The 14,085-nt window shown below is 39.1% G+C and overlaps 1 long non-coding RNA gene across 1 annotated transcript in view; it reads right to left on the bottom strand.

Annotated features, from left to right (window-relative positions):
• The window catches only part of LOC137043711 (uncharacterized), a 33,738-nt gene extending 20,061 nt beyond the window's left edge, over positions 1–13,677 (bottom strand). Inside the window, exons 1-2 of the long non-coding RNA XR_010898560.1 lie at positions 13,580–13,677; positions 13,149–13,272 (exon numbers count right to left, since the gene is read on the bottom strand). This is a non-coding gene — a long non-coding RNA (uncharacterized lncRNA). The remainder of the gene's footprint in view (positions 1–13,148; positions 13,273–13,579) is intronic.
• Positions 13,678–14,085: the final 408 nt, after the last annotated feature.

The following is a 14,085-nucleotide window of genomic DNA, read 5'->3' on the forward strand; positions in this document are numbered from 1 at the left end:
CACTTGAATGTTAAGTTTCTCCTTCAAAACATTTTCTTTTAAAAGCCGAGAGAAAAATTACGTTTGGTGTGTTTAGAAATCGAGTCCTCCTCAATTATTATCCATTATTGATTGACCATTGGTAGGCATACACCAAAAACAACATTTGCAGCATTTGCGAAAACACAACACAACCTTGTTTCTGCAGTGATGTCTGAAGCTTTTATATTTTAAGTGGTGTGAGAAAGTGGCATAAGAAAACCGATGCAAATTCCAAGCAGAGCAGTCAGACTGAAATGGATTTCAAACCACATAAGAGTTAGACGGGGTAAACCCAGCCTGATCTGCCGGCGATTTGATTTCGGCCTACAAGTCTGGAAACATGAACATTCATTTCTACTGCTTCTGTTACACTTTTGCGGGAACCAATCACAGACTGGCTTATCCACCTGGCACGCTATTGGCGGGTTTAACATAGTGCTGGGCGGTATGACCAAAAATTTATATAATGGTATTTTTCTAAATTATATCGGTTTCGCAGTATATGCCTGTATTTTTCCCCCCTATGCATGATCAGGTGTTAACCACATTTTCTACTGATTTAGAGAGGAAATACTGCAGTAATTGACTAGAATGCCCTATTTTACTGTCATGAGGGAATATTGTAGAAAAATTCCACACTGGAGTTTGCAAAACCCCACAAAATGATGCTGTGGGGAGACAACTAATAAAACAGACCTGCAACAAACTCATTACAGATGTATGAATATTAAAATATGACCACAGAGAGAGAAAAAAAAAGTTGAGGGCACCATAAGCATTTTAAAAATTGAACCCTTTATAATAACAAACTGCCAAAATAAGGACGCGTAAGAACATTTAAAAGGTCTAGAGCATTTTAAATACATTTAAGAAACCTTTGCCTCTTTTAGTGTCTGAACAAATGACACACATAAGTTTAACACAGAAAGAATAAAGTTCATATTTTTTGAATTTTGAATTATCAGTCAGTTTATTAACTTACATCATTGTATTTTGTGTAGCAGAATAATCTATGTTGTCATCGCTGCTGTAATCAGACGTACGGTTGTATGCGTGTCCTTTACATTTCATTTGAAGAAGGGATGAAATGTGTCAATGATGACAATGTCAGGCTTAAAGTTATGAATAAGCTGGTGTTTTCCAAAACAATGACAAAATTTGCATTTAGGAGATATAAGCATTAAAAACTTACAGTCTCTCACTTCCGTTAAAACGAATTCGAGATTTTGATGACATCATTGCAGACTTCACCTTCTCATCAAATCTTCTGTCCAATCAAATGCTCTCTAGAATCTAAAGCCCGCCCCAACACTGCTGAAGTTGCGGCTGAAATCGGTCAGTTTTTAACACGTTTACTAATTTTTACATGGTGAAAGGCACATACCATACTATATATGTTATAGGAAACGATTCAGTGTAAATATGCTTTCAGTTGAGGCGAATTAAGTTTTCACGTTAGTTTCACTCACCGCAGCAGCGCACACACACCAACGGCTCTGGTCTAAAGTTAGACTACAGACACGAGAGCGCAGTGCGGATCATATGCGCGAGTCGGCGCAGACAACAGAACATATCGGCCCCATTTGAATTCTGCACAGAATGCTGCATTTCAAAGCGATACGGAGATTATGATGATAAACGGTTAGAGGAAACTGGCTTTACCAAACAGAAAGGCTCTAGTCAAACTGATATTATTAACGAAACGCTATTGGCTGTTTCAAAAAAGGGGAGGAGCTGCTAACAGCTGGAGCCATTTCAGGGGAAATCAATTTCATTATACTCGTTGCGCATTTTGTGCAGTAGAAAATACAGAGCAGACTCCCCAGACTAATGTTCAATCTTAAATTGAGCTTGGTCTGGTGATAGGCAGACAACATAAGAGTTTAACTTAAAACAGATAAGTAGAATTTTGATTATATTTGCCGTTCACACTTGCTTAAATATCCAATCGGATATGCATGGATTTGGACTGAAAGTCTGAACAAAATTTAAAAAAAATAAGATGCAAAGAGGACCAGATTATTTGCCTGGCAATGCGAGACCAGGTGACCTCTGACCTGTGGAAAAATGTGTGACCAATAGGGCATTTAAACATCACAGATTGACCTCATGAAAGCAAATGCCTTGTTTTGTATATCTTTGTCCATCTGTCATGACAGTTTGTTAAGGAAATTATTTCTGTATGTTAACTAATTTCACTATAAGTAGACTATAAATTAAATGTTTATATACACATAAAAGCCTTTTTTCCCCTATGGAAATATTATCAGTAATAGGCTGAATTTTATGCATGACTGTGACATGGTGAATGAATGTTTGTTCTGTGCAAGCTGCTTTCTCTCCCGGTCAGGTGATTTTTTTTTTAGAGATGGAATGGCCGTTAGATTACCATGGAAACCTCTGCAGAGACTTGATGGCAAACATTTAAATGAACAGTCATCTGACTCGAGGCTTCTCTTAAGATGCCTTTACACTTCAAAAACACTTATGTTTTTCATATTTAATGCTCTCTTTGGCACATTCAATCTTAAGACAATGGGCAAAAGATGTCCTGCAATTTCCCATGCCATTAGTTTTTGAAATAGCATAATTTCAACAGATGCACAAGTAATTTGATTTTGTTCATTTTAAAACATTATACACACATACACACATTATGACCAGTCACAGATAAAACAAATATCATCGATCATCTCCTAACAAAGCTACATATTAATGGCTGGGTAGATTTAGATGGCAAACAAACAATCAGATATCGTAATAAACTTGATGGATGCAAGAGAAATAAGCAGGAATAAAGATTTCTGTGACTGGCATTCTGGCAATGCACTTGGTTTAGAGTGTCTCTGAAAACAACAGAGGTCCGAGGAAGGACAAGCTACAACCACCGACAGGGAGGCCAAAGCTCATCCCATCTGGACCAAGCCAAAAGAGGGTCCACTGTGGCACAAGTCACATTCATAATTTTAATGACGGTTATGCGAGGAATGTGTCACAGCACACAGTTCATTACACTCTGCTGCATTTGGCTGTGTAGCTGCAGACCAATCAGAATGTCAATGATGACCCCTGTCCACCATCGAAAGTGCCTAAGAATGGGCACACGAGTGTTGGAACTGGACCTTAGAGTAGTGGAAGAAGGTTGCCTGGTCCGATGAGTCCAGTTTTCTTTTACATTACATGGACTGCTATGTACGTGTGTGCCATTTAGCCTACCTGAGGAAATGTTGCATTGAGGGAAGACGATAAGCCGCTGTAAGGAGTGTGAAGATCTGACTAATGTTCTGCTGGGAAACCCTGAGCAGTTGATAAACATTGAAGCAGACTAGGCACTCCCCCCTTCATGACAATTATGTTCTCTGGAGGAAGTGGCCTATTTCAGCAGGATAATACACCCTGCTACACTGTACACTGTGGATTGGCACTGTTTTGGTAGCACGTGGATGACTAACACCATCTTAGGGAGGATTTGGTTGGATCGTTGCATTTATACATTATATTATAGTTTCAGTTTCCTGTCAGAAACTTTTGAAAACACTGGTAAAATAAGGAAATATCAGTCTTCATCCTGAAATTCTCTTTCCATATTGTGTTCCTACTGTAGGGGCAGTTACACTACGCTTCCTACAGTCTTCCATTCACATTCATTCAGGAGACCAGAAACATACACTGATCATATGAATAACACTGATTATCTCTTCACCACAACACCTGTTAGTGGGTTGGATATATATTAGACAACATGTGAACATTTTGTCCTCAAAGTTGATGTGTTAACATCAGAAAAAATGGGTAAGCATAAGGATGTGAGCGAGTTTAACAAGGGCTAACGTCTTTTGTGACGGCTATAGACGACTGGATCAGAGCATCTCCAAAAGCTCTTGTGGGGTGTTCCCGGTCTGCAGTGGTCAGTATCTATCACAAGTGGTCCAAAAGTGGAAGGAACAGTGGTGAATCAGCAACAGGATCATGGGTGGCCCAGGCTCATTGATGCACGTGGAGAGCAAAAGCTGGCCCGTGTGGTCTGATCAAACAGACGAGCTACAGTAGCTCATATTGCTCAAGAAGTTAATGCTGGTTCTGACTGAAAGGTGTCAGAATACACAGTGCATTGCAGTTTAATGCGTATGAGGCTGCATAGCCGCAGACCAGTCAGGGTGCCCATGCTGACCCGTCCATCACCGAAAGTACCAACAGTGGGCACATGGGCATCAGAAATGGACCACGGAGCAATGAAGAAAGTGGCCTGGACTGATGAATCACATTTTTTTTACATCAAGTGGGTGGTCAGGTGTGTATGCGTTGCTTACCTGGGGAACAAATGGCACCAGGATACACTATGGGAAGAAGACAAGCCAGTATAGACAGTGTAATGCTTTGGGCAATGTTCTGCTTTGAAACCTGGGGTCCTGCCATCAATGTGGATGTGACTTTGACACGTACCACTGTGTTTGGTACACTGCCTAAGCAGTGTTGCAGACCATGTACACCCTTTCATCGAAACGATATTCCCTAGTGGCTGTCACCTTTTTCTGCAGGATAAAGCGGCCTGCCACAAAGCAAAAATGGTTCAGAAATGGTTTGAGGAGCACAACAACGAGTTTGAGGTGTTGACTTGGCCTCCAAACTCCCCAGATCTCAACCCAATCGAGCATCTGTGGGTTGTGCAAACAAGTCCGATCCATGGAGGCACCGACTTGCAACTTACAGGAATTTTAAAGGATCTGCTGCTAACATCTTGGTGCCAGATACCATAGCAGACCTTCAGGGGTGTAGTGGAGTCCATGACCGGACAGGTCAGGGCTGTTATGGCAGCAAAAGGGGGACCAACACAATATTAGGAAGGTGGTCATAATGTCATGCCTAATCACTAATCTCATGTGAAGAAATTTTGATGTATTGCAAAGTTTGGTGAACACTGACTGACAAATACTTCCCTTGAGTCTTTGAAAAAATGAGAAGTGCTGCTTTTTTCCTGTGCAAAGTTGTAGCACAGACTCAGGTGCAATGTGATAATTTCACAGCAATCAGGAACTTTGAGACAAATATTTGCCCTGTAGTTGACAGGGCCTCATCTATAGCGTTCCTCACACATTGTAATCACCTCCTTTATCTGTGTAGAGCCAAGCCACAGCAAGCCCATAAATGACTTACAACACAATGATCTAATACCCCTCAAAACACAAGACAAGACTTGTAACTCGTAAAATCAGGCCATTTAAGAACACAAGAGCACATGGAACTATCTGGAATTACTGAAACATTCTGTTGTATTAACAGAATGTACTAACAGATGAGAAATGGAACACAGAGGCTATGTTGGAAAAGCAGCAGTTTTTTTCTCTTGACATTGAACAGCCGCAACAACACATTAAAATCAGCTAAAACTGCACAAAAAAGCCTGCAAATTAGTCCTTTTTCAAAAAAAGAAATTGCACTGCCTTATTTAAACCAAGGCCATAACCATATCTTTAACTTTTGGGAGACCAATGGAATGGACATTTTTATTTATAGGAATTTAAGAAAGGATTTAAAGGAATGAAGAAAACAAATAATAAAATAACTAGAACTAATTGCATTTTAACTATTTGCAAATACTATTTTTATTTTAAAGAAAGATTTCCAGGTATAATAAATTAATTCACAATGTGCATATGTTCACTCTTAATTGTATGCCTAATATGCTGGAAATGGCACTTATGTATGACATTTCTTGTTACTTCACAGCTAACAGTAACAGATGTAAGTAATGTAAGAAACTACATACACATATTGCAATATATGAATCACGTGTATTTAAAATGATAAAATTCGACAAAGTTGAGTATGCGTCGCTGTATATTACAGTTGGTCAATTAACATTTTTATCATGAAGTTCAAGTATTAAATGCTGTGAATATCTTATTTGAACTGCGGGGTTTCCCAATGCCAACTATGGTCACAAGTTCCGTCATTACCAACATAATTCAATGAAACTTGCGGCCAAAGTTGGCTAACAATGCTTTTGGGAAACTCGCCCCTGAACAGCCCACCTTTTTTATTTGACCATCTCAAATATTAACAAGCGTTGTTTTTGTCTTGACTTGCCTCCCTCAATATTCATGGTGGTTACATCCCTTATCCAAACATACAGAATATGGATAACTAAACAGTTCTAATCTGTCAGTACTTTAAGTTTACACACCATATAGAATTAAAAATAAAGGTTCCTTATTGGCATCTATGGTTCCGCTTCTGATTGGGTAACCTTTCTATTCCGTGCCGGTCCAGGCCAGCTGGTACGGCTTTGGTTTATTTTCCACATTTGGGCTGATAACGGCAGCTCTTTGGAATGCCTTGGCAACACAACAGTTTACTGATGATATGAGATGTAAATATCGACCACATTAAGGATATTGGTCTCCTCCCCCTTTTTAAAGCACAAACGATGTTCAAATACTTCATTCACACTGCAAAATGCTTTTCTTTCTTGAGTATTTTTTTTATTTCAAGTACAACTATCTAAATAACTGATGTCACATATGGACTACTTTGATGATGTTTTTATTCCCTTTCTGGACATGGACAGTAAAGTGTGCATAGACTGCATATGATCTGGGAATAAAATATAAAATATCTTAAACTGTGTTCCGAAGATGGCCCGAGAGGTCTTACCGGTGTGGAACAACATTAGGGTGACATACATTTCATTTTTGGGTGAACTAACCTTTTAAAGCTTTACCTAAATTAAGTTTTTTTATATTAATTTAGTTGCTGCCACAACTTTTTTTTTTTTTTTTGCCTGTAGGATACCATGAAAATTAAACCATGAGAATTAAACATCGGTTTGGAAGTATGCGGATGTCTATTTGTCGGGTGCTGTTGCAATGGTGAATTGTAATTTCGTAGCTCCATTGATCATGGCTTTTTATAGTCATGGTGCGTGCTTTTAACTCAGGCCCCGTGCACAGAGAGCTGCATAAGTAAAAATGTTGCATGGTATCAGCGTGTCGTCCAGAGGGATCCGGCATTTTGGGAGCCTTAAACAGGGAATGTCATCACACCACATCTCACGCATGATTCCAAGTCTTCTTTAGTGTATGTTTTGTGTATTTCTGTGGCAGAATTACATTTTACAATTACAGAACTGTGGCAGATACACCGCTCTACAGTCATTTGAAAGTGATTGCAGTACCAGTTTTGGCCACAATCTTACATACACTTCCTTTAAATCAAAGTTGGTATGAAGCAGGCCCCTGGTGTTTTAATCTCTGTCTTTTGACCACTTTCAACCACTTTTGTCCTGATTTCTTTGAGGGGAGGGTCTATGGGCAGGTAAATTAGTTTTATCAGATCTTATAGACAAAATGACCAGAGGCGACAGAAAACATACAGAGAGCAGAAGTTTTTGTGTCTGCTCTGATAGACCATGCTGAACACTGTGTTAGAAATAAGGAATGGTGAGAGAACATTGTGTTTGGTACGTTTTTTTGTCCTTGAACCAAACTTGAGTCTCCCGCTGACAGAGTTTAAATCCCGTCTGGCTTCCCATAAATTTTACACATTAGGTCAGTTGGCAGAGAGTAGGGGTCTTTTGTGGCTGTACTTAGCATCGTCTACTTATGATTCGATCAACCAAAATGCGTCTTGTAAACAGGCCGTCTGACCAATAGAAGATTAGGGAAGTTTTTAGCAATTTTGGTTACCCCATTTGTCCAATTTGGACTATTAGATTTCTTCAGAAAATTGTAATACATATGCACTGCGCTATTTTCAGGCAGCTGTAATGGATATTCCAAAGTGTGTTTGTTTGGTAGAGAGCAAGAGAGTGAAAACGAGATGCAGAGATAGAGAGAAAGAGGAAGAAAGGTAGAGAGAGACAAATAGGCAGTGAAACACAGAGCTGTTTAGCTCAGCAGAGGAAGCAGGAGCCATCTGGGTGTAATGACACGCCTCCACTCTAACACAGAGGTGCAGGTAGTGCTACGGCCTCTAAGGCCCCACTGTCTCCGGCACTCACTACAAAGACTGTTTTCACGATGCAGGCTGACACACCGGCCAGCTGGCCCACTGCAGAGTGACCTTTAATACACAGACAGGACATGCTCACAGCTGCAGGGAGAAGTCAAAGATGCCAAGCTTTAATTGGCAGAGCTTTGATTTAGTTGCCAGAACCCCATGATACTAAACTCTTTAACAAAACAAAACAGTCACTTCGTAGATCTTACAGAATATTGCCATGGTAAAACTTTCAGAAGAGATAGAAATGTTTAATTCATGACTAGCGTTTTAAGAAGATATTTAGTGAGTATATGGCCGTGTCCAAAAATGAAGCCAGCTGCCTCGCTGCCCAGCCTGTCAATGACTGAACAGGCAGTATTTGTGTATGAAAGTTCCTACTCCGGAACCGGTTCCAAACAAGCACCATAACAACATATTTAAAGTAGAGCTGCAGAGATATTAACATTCTGGCCAGATAATCTGATAATTATTTCCATGAATAGATCTAGATTAATAAAACAAAGTTAAAAGATTAATAATTAAAGAGAGGCCATATTGTGCTCTTTTAGACAGTCTTGATTTTACCAGTAACAATTACGTTTAGCTGAATTCCTATCTCTCTGAATCCCCGCCTTCCGAAAAATGCAATGTGCTCCGATTGGTCGGCTGGACCAGTGTGTTGTGATTGGTCAACCACTTGGGGCATCCAGTATCAGCCTACCTAAAATTGAGGTGAGAATGGGAGATGGATAATTTAATATAATGTAAAATTGCAAGTTATTCATTTCATGTTTCAGAATATGTATTTCTTGTTTGTAATTTCACCACTGTATAAGTGTAACCACAGCACTCTTCTCCGAACGAGCCGAATCTGCCAAATATGGGAGGCAAATCCATCGCCAAAAAATAAATGAAAAGTCTATCACCATCTAATACTTCACTTTCAGCAATTAGGTGTTGAGAAAAGACATGCCAGAAGTATTGAGACACCCCTCCAAATCATTGAATTCAGGTGTTCCAAACACTTCTATGGCCACATAAATTAAGCACCTATAGGCATGCAGATGCTTCTACAAACATTTGTTAAAGAATGCGTCACTCCCAGGAGCTTAAGCGTGGTACCGTGATAGGTTGCCACCTGTAATAAGTCCATTTGTGAAATTTCCTAACTACTAAATATTCCACGGTCAACTGTTGGTGGCATAATAACAAAGTGTAAGCAATTGGGAATAGCAGCAACTCACCCACGAAGTGGTAGGCCACATAAAATGACAGAGCGGGGTCAGCACATGTTGAGGTGCACAGAGTGCAAAAGTCACCAACTTTCTGTAGTCAGTCGCTACAGACCTCCAAACTTAATGTGGCCTTCAGATTAGCTCAAGAACAATGAGTATTGAGCTGAATGGAACGGGTTTCCATGGCTGAGCAGCTCATCCAACCCTTACATCACCAAGTGCAATGCAAAGTGTCAGATGCAGTGGTGTAAAGCATGCCACTACTGGACTCTAGAGTGTGACTGGTTTTGTGGGCCAATGTTACAAATATCATGGATCCCTAAACTATTTTATTCTTTCCACCAACTGGCTGAACTGCACACAGAGGATTGTGGGATACCACAAGCAGTGAAGTATACATCTAACTATACTGCCTCATCAACTACATGAAGGCATCTCAGTAGACAGGATGTAACGCTTCCCGTTCTACCTCCATATGTGAAAGGAGCATTTCTCAGCTTTCGGACGCAGTCAATGAATCGTCCCTTGAATTTTGATAAAGACACATGTGTGAGGCCACATGTCTATGCAGGCATCCTGAGAAGATGTGGGCTAGGACAGAACTAGCAGGGATTCAAAAGGTTCAGAGTTACACTGAGTTAATGTAGCCTACAGCAAAATTGTTAAAGTCATACAGGAGAAAGAAGCACTTGCTAAACAGAAAGCTCACTGTTTATACTAACATCACCTCCGTCTTCTCTGTGTGACAGCACCTCCTCAGAATGAAGTCTTTTTCTTGTCCTTAATTTATGATGCATTAAATCCTCTGTCAGAATGAACAACAAAATCAGCCTCAGGCTACACTAAATACACTATATGTTCAAACAAGATCATTGGCAAAAGTTTCTCTACTCTTAAAGATATTTGGGGGAAAGTGCACTTTTGTGGCATTATAACTCATGAAATCCTTAATTCTCTAAGCTAAACTGCATCAAAGTACTTGTTTTCAACTTTTATGCACAAAAGATCCATTTGTAATTGGATTTAGCTTCATGCACTAAAAGGGTTATTTCAGGTATTCTCCAGTTGATGTTTTTTAACATATTTTTAAAGAAAATTGTTCCTGCCAGCTAAAAGGTCCGGTTCAAATTGACCAATTATAGACAATGATCCCTATGAGTATTCTTACATAAATAAACAAGGTCAAGGAGCTGAATTATACTACATTCAGTCTCAGCTTTCAAATGTAACACAGGTCAGGAGTGTGGGTGTATGCTAGAGGTTAATCAAATTGCAGCAAATGTGCATTCTCGTGAGCCTAAAGTGAAGATTCAAGCCAGTGTTTACAAAATCAGCATTAGTGTAGCTGTTTGGATAACCCATTTCCTTAAATGCTTCACACATACTAAAGACTGGAGGACTAGAGTGCCACTTAACAGTATAAAGAAGAATTTATAATTACAAATTCAATTATTTTTTATTAAATTGTATTACATGTGAGCATTTGAGCATTGTTCAGTTGAATTGTAAACACCTCTGATTGGCCATTGTGTTCATCAGATATGTCTATGATTGGCTTGGTACTTTTGTCAACACTACACAGTACTTCCTTGAAATTAAATTCAACCATATTAAGGAAATGACCTTCCACAATTAGGGGTGGGACAAAATAATGCTAGAGCAATATATCGTTGTCTTTCTCTGTGCTATATGAGTATATAGGGTTGGTTTTGTCTATTTTGCACTTTTGATATTTTAGAGTGTATCCCCTACATTGCTATGTACTTTTTTCTGGTTAATGGCTGATTTGTGGTTTGTATCACCAAAAGATTCCCTGAGTTTTTGTGTTTTTGCGTATTTCCCATTCATTTCCTATGGCGGTCATTTTTGATGACTTTTAGAGTGACTTTTTTTTTTATGACCCTTTAACATAGCCAAAACATTTCCATGCTTTTTTTGTGTGTTCACATGGCTAATGCAACAAAAGTCACCAAGTGTCATCCCATTCCGCTGAACCAAAAAAATAAATACATTTCAAAATGTAAAATGTTTCGGTCATTTTTGACCGAAGGGGACCAGAGGGGAAGTCCAAAGTCTGGAAAACCTGCACTTAACCTTTTCACAGGCATTTTGTTGTCTAAAGCCCTATTCAGACGGGATTAGTTTAACATTGGGAGATGGGAGTAAAGTAATTATTACCAGAGGTTCTCTGTGATTTTATTCTCGTCTGAATGTGCCATCTCGGTAATAATTACGGACAATGTCAGTAAAGATTACCGAGCCTTTTACCTTCGGGAAAAAGGCCCGGAAAAATAACCTTGGGTAATACTAATCGCATTTGAATAGACCCACTGTAAACATGTATGGTAAAATCCTGTCATTTCCTCTTTAAACGTTTTAAAAAACGCGTTTTGCGAGCATGGAGGCGCTTGAAGCATTCGGTTATGTACAGGTGGTGAGACTGTGGCAAACCTCCAGTATTTTCCGCATATCATTTAAAGCAAAAAGAAGACCAAAATAGGGCTATAGTGAGACAGATAACATGATGCATCATTATAGTATTGTGTAGCAATATATTATTTATCACAGAATTGCTGTATCATGATACTATCAGTATTGTGAGCCATATACCATGTACCGTATGTTATCGTGAAATACTCTGTGATTCCCACCCTCTCTGTTAGAGAACTACATATGGCAATTCATCTGTTCGATACCTTACTCACATGTTTAGTAATAAAAACGCAACCTCCACGTCACATTTTACAACATTTCAAAACCCATCTCCGAAAAGCCAAGCTAATGTTTTTGATTTTAGTTTTTTTTTCGAGTTCTTTCGCATTCTCTTTTTGCCAGCAGACTCCTCTGTTGTAGCCTAGAAATCTAGATGCACCCTAGTGGCAGCAAATATAATTTGCAGCCAGGGTCGTCTAGCAACTCTTCATAGACTTGCAAGCTGAAAAAAAACGAACTCTTGGCCAATCACATCATGTATAGAGTCGGTGGGCGTGCTTAACATCATGACGGCAGAGTTTCGCATGGTTCCGCATGCTACTTGTAAACAAAGAAGCTGGCGAACGGCGGCCTTTCGAAACGGCTTTGGCCGCGAATCTGGAAGACTTAAAGTTAAGCTTTTCTTTAAGAAAAGAACAAAGAACGACACTGAAATCCTTCTTAATAAGGGAAGATGTGCTCTGAGTTTTGCTGACCATACGGTGAAAGTTTAATCTATCAACTATCTCCGCTTCACATTGCTCTGGTTGGTTGTAGCGCTATCTAACTGCGTACAGAGGAAATCTGAAAGGCAACCGTTTATCCAGCCTCTCGGATTGGGCCCTATCAATGGTGAATTCCCCGACCCGACATCTTGATGTGAGTCTGTCTTGTCAGGCTACCTTTGTTCGGCATTTGTTTAAAACAAGTGATTTCCCGGACGTTTGAGATTTAGCTGCTTTTACTTTCACACCATACACGCATCAAAGCATTTACGAAAACATGTAGGTCTAAAATATAAACTCTTATAGGTTTAGCATAGTGAATCGGGGTAAACAAAAATGCATTTTGGAAGAAGGATTGATGATGTGTTGACTCGTTATTTAAATTTCAATGTTAAACAAGAGGAAAGAACACTGCCTGGGAAAACAAACTGGTCAAAGGCTGAGGATGTCTATAATCAGTTAAGGGCACCATATCAAATCAGTTTTTCCTTTTGGCAGGGTTATTTCAGAATCATTAAAACTACATTTGTTTTGTTTTCGTAAAATTACCACTGTTAAATCTTGGAACGAATACTGTTTGACCAGGGAAAAACAACTTTAACCACAGGAGAAAATCCAAAGGGCATCCTAATAAAAGACAGACATCACTGAGTGCAGCGCAGTCCATGACTAAAGAAAGATTGGCAAAGCAAGAAAGAACAAGATGGGTTTTTACCTGACACCACAGGAAACCATGCTGCCAGTTTGGACACCTCAGCAATCCCAAGTGATTCTCACATCGTTGATCTTTATTCCCCCCCCCTGCTGTAGCCATTCCTCTGAAACTGTTGGCTCAAATCCTAGAAAAATATTCAATAAATTCAGAAATTCAGAAAAGTCAATCAAAATACTTGAGGCAAAATAATGCACACTAAACAGATAAAATGCATGTCACGTCTGAATAGAAATACTAACTATTCGGTTGGTGTTAGTCTTTCTTTAATCTCTTATGTTCTGTGAGAGGATTTCTTCCCAACCATTGAAATCATCTGAATGCTATTTTCATGCAAAAGTAATGTTTAATGTGGCATATGAAATGAATAACCTTTAGGACTTCATTGTACATTGTTACTGTAATAATACCATGGCTGTTAAAACACTAGTCACCTCTCTGTGGTACATGTGTCCTGCCCTTCGAAGGTGTTTGATTCTGGCAAGGTACATGTTGTAACGAAAGCAAGGCCAGACGCTGGTGTCACATTCACAGTCTGTATCTTACACAGTCAGTGTAAGATACAGACCGAGAAAAGCCACATAGACATCCAAATCAATACTATACACAAAGACAGGGTTCTCACACCTTTTTTTAGGCCAAGGACCCTTAAAGAGAAAAAGCAGGCCTATAATAACATGTCTAAAGTACCATATTATTGAATTTACATATTTTAAGATGACAATTGTGCCAAACCCAGTGAAATAACCAAATTATTATACAAAGTCATATATATAGCAAATTGTCAAAAAACAAAAACAGGGTTATAATCATGTGAGTATAATTATTATTAAATTAATTGATTAAAAGTGACAAAGACATTTATAATGTTACAAACTATTGATATTTCAATGCAAAATGCTGTAATTTTGAATCAAATAATAATGGGGAAAAAATACTC

This window comes from Pseudorasbora parva, chromosome 16, assembly GCF_024679245.1.
Source record: "Pseudorasbora parva isolate DD20220531a chromosome 16, ASM2467924v1, whole genome shotgun sequence".
NCBI classification, from domain to species: Eukaryota; Metazoa; Chordata; class Actinopteri; order Cypriniformes; family Gobionidae; genus Pseudorasbora; species Pseudorasbora parva.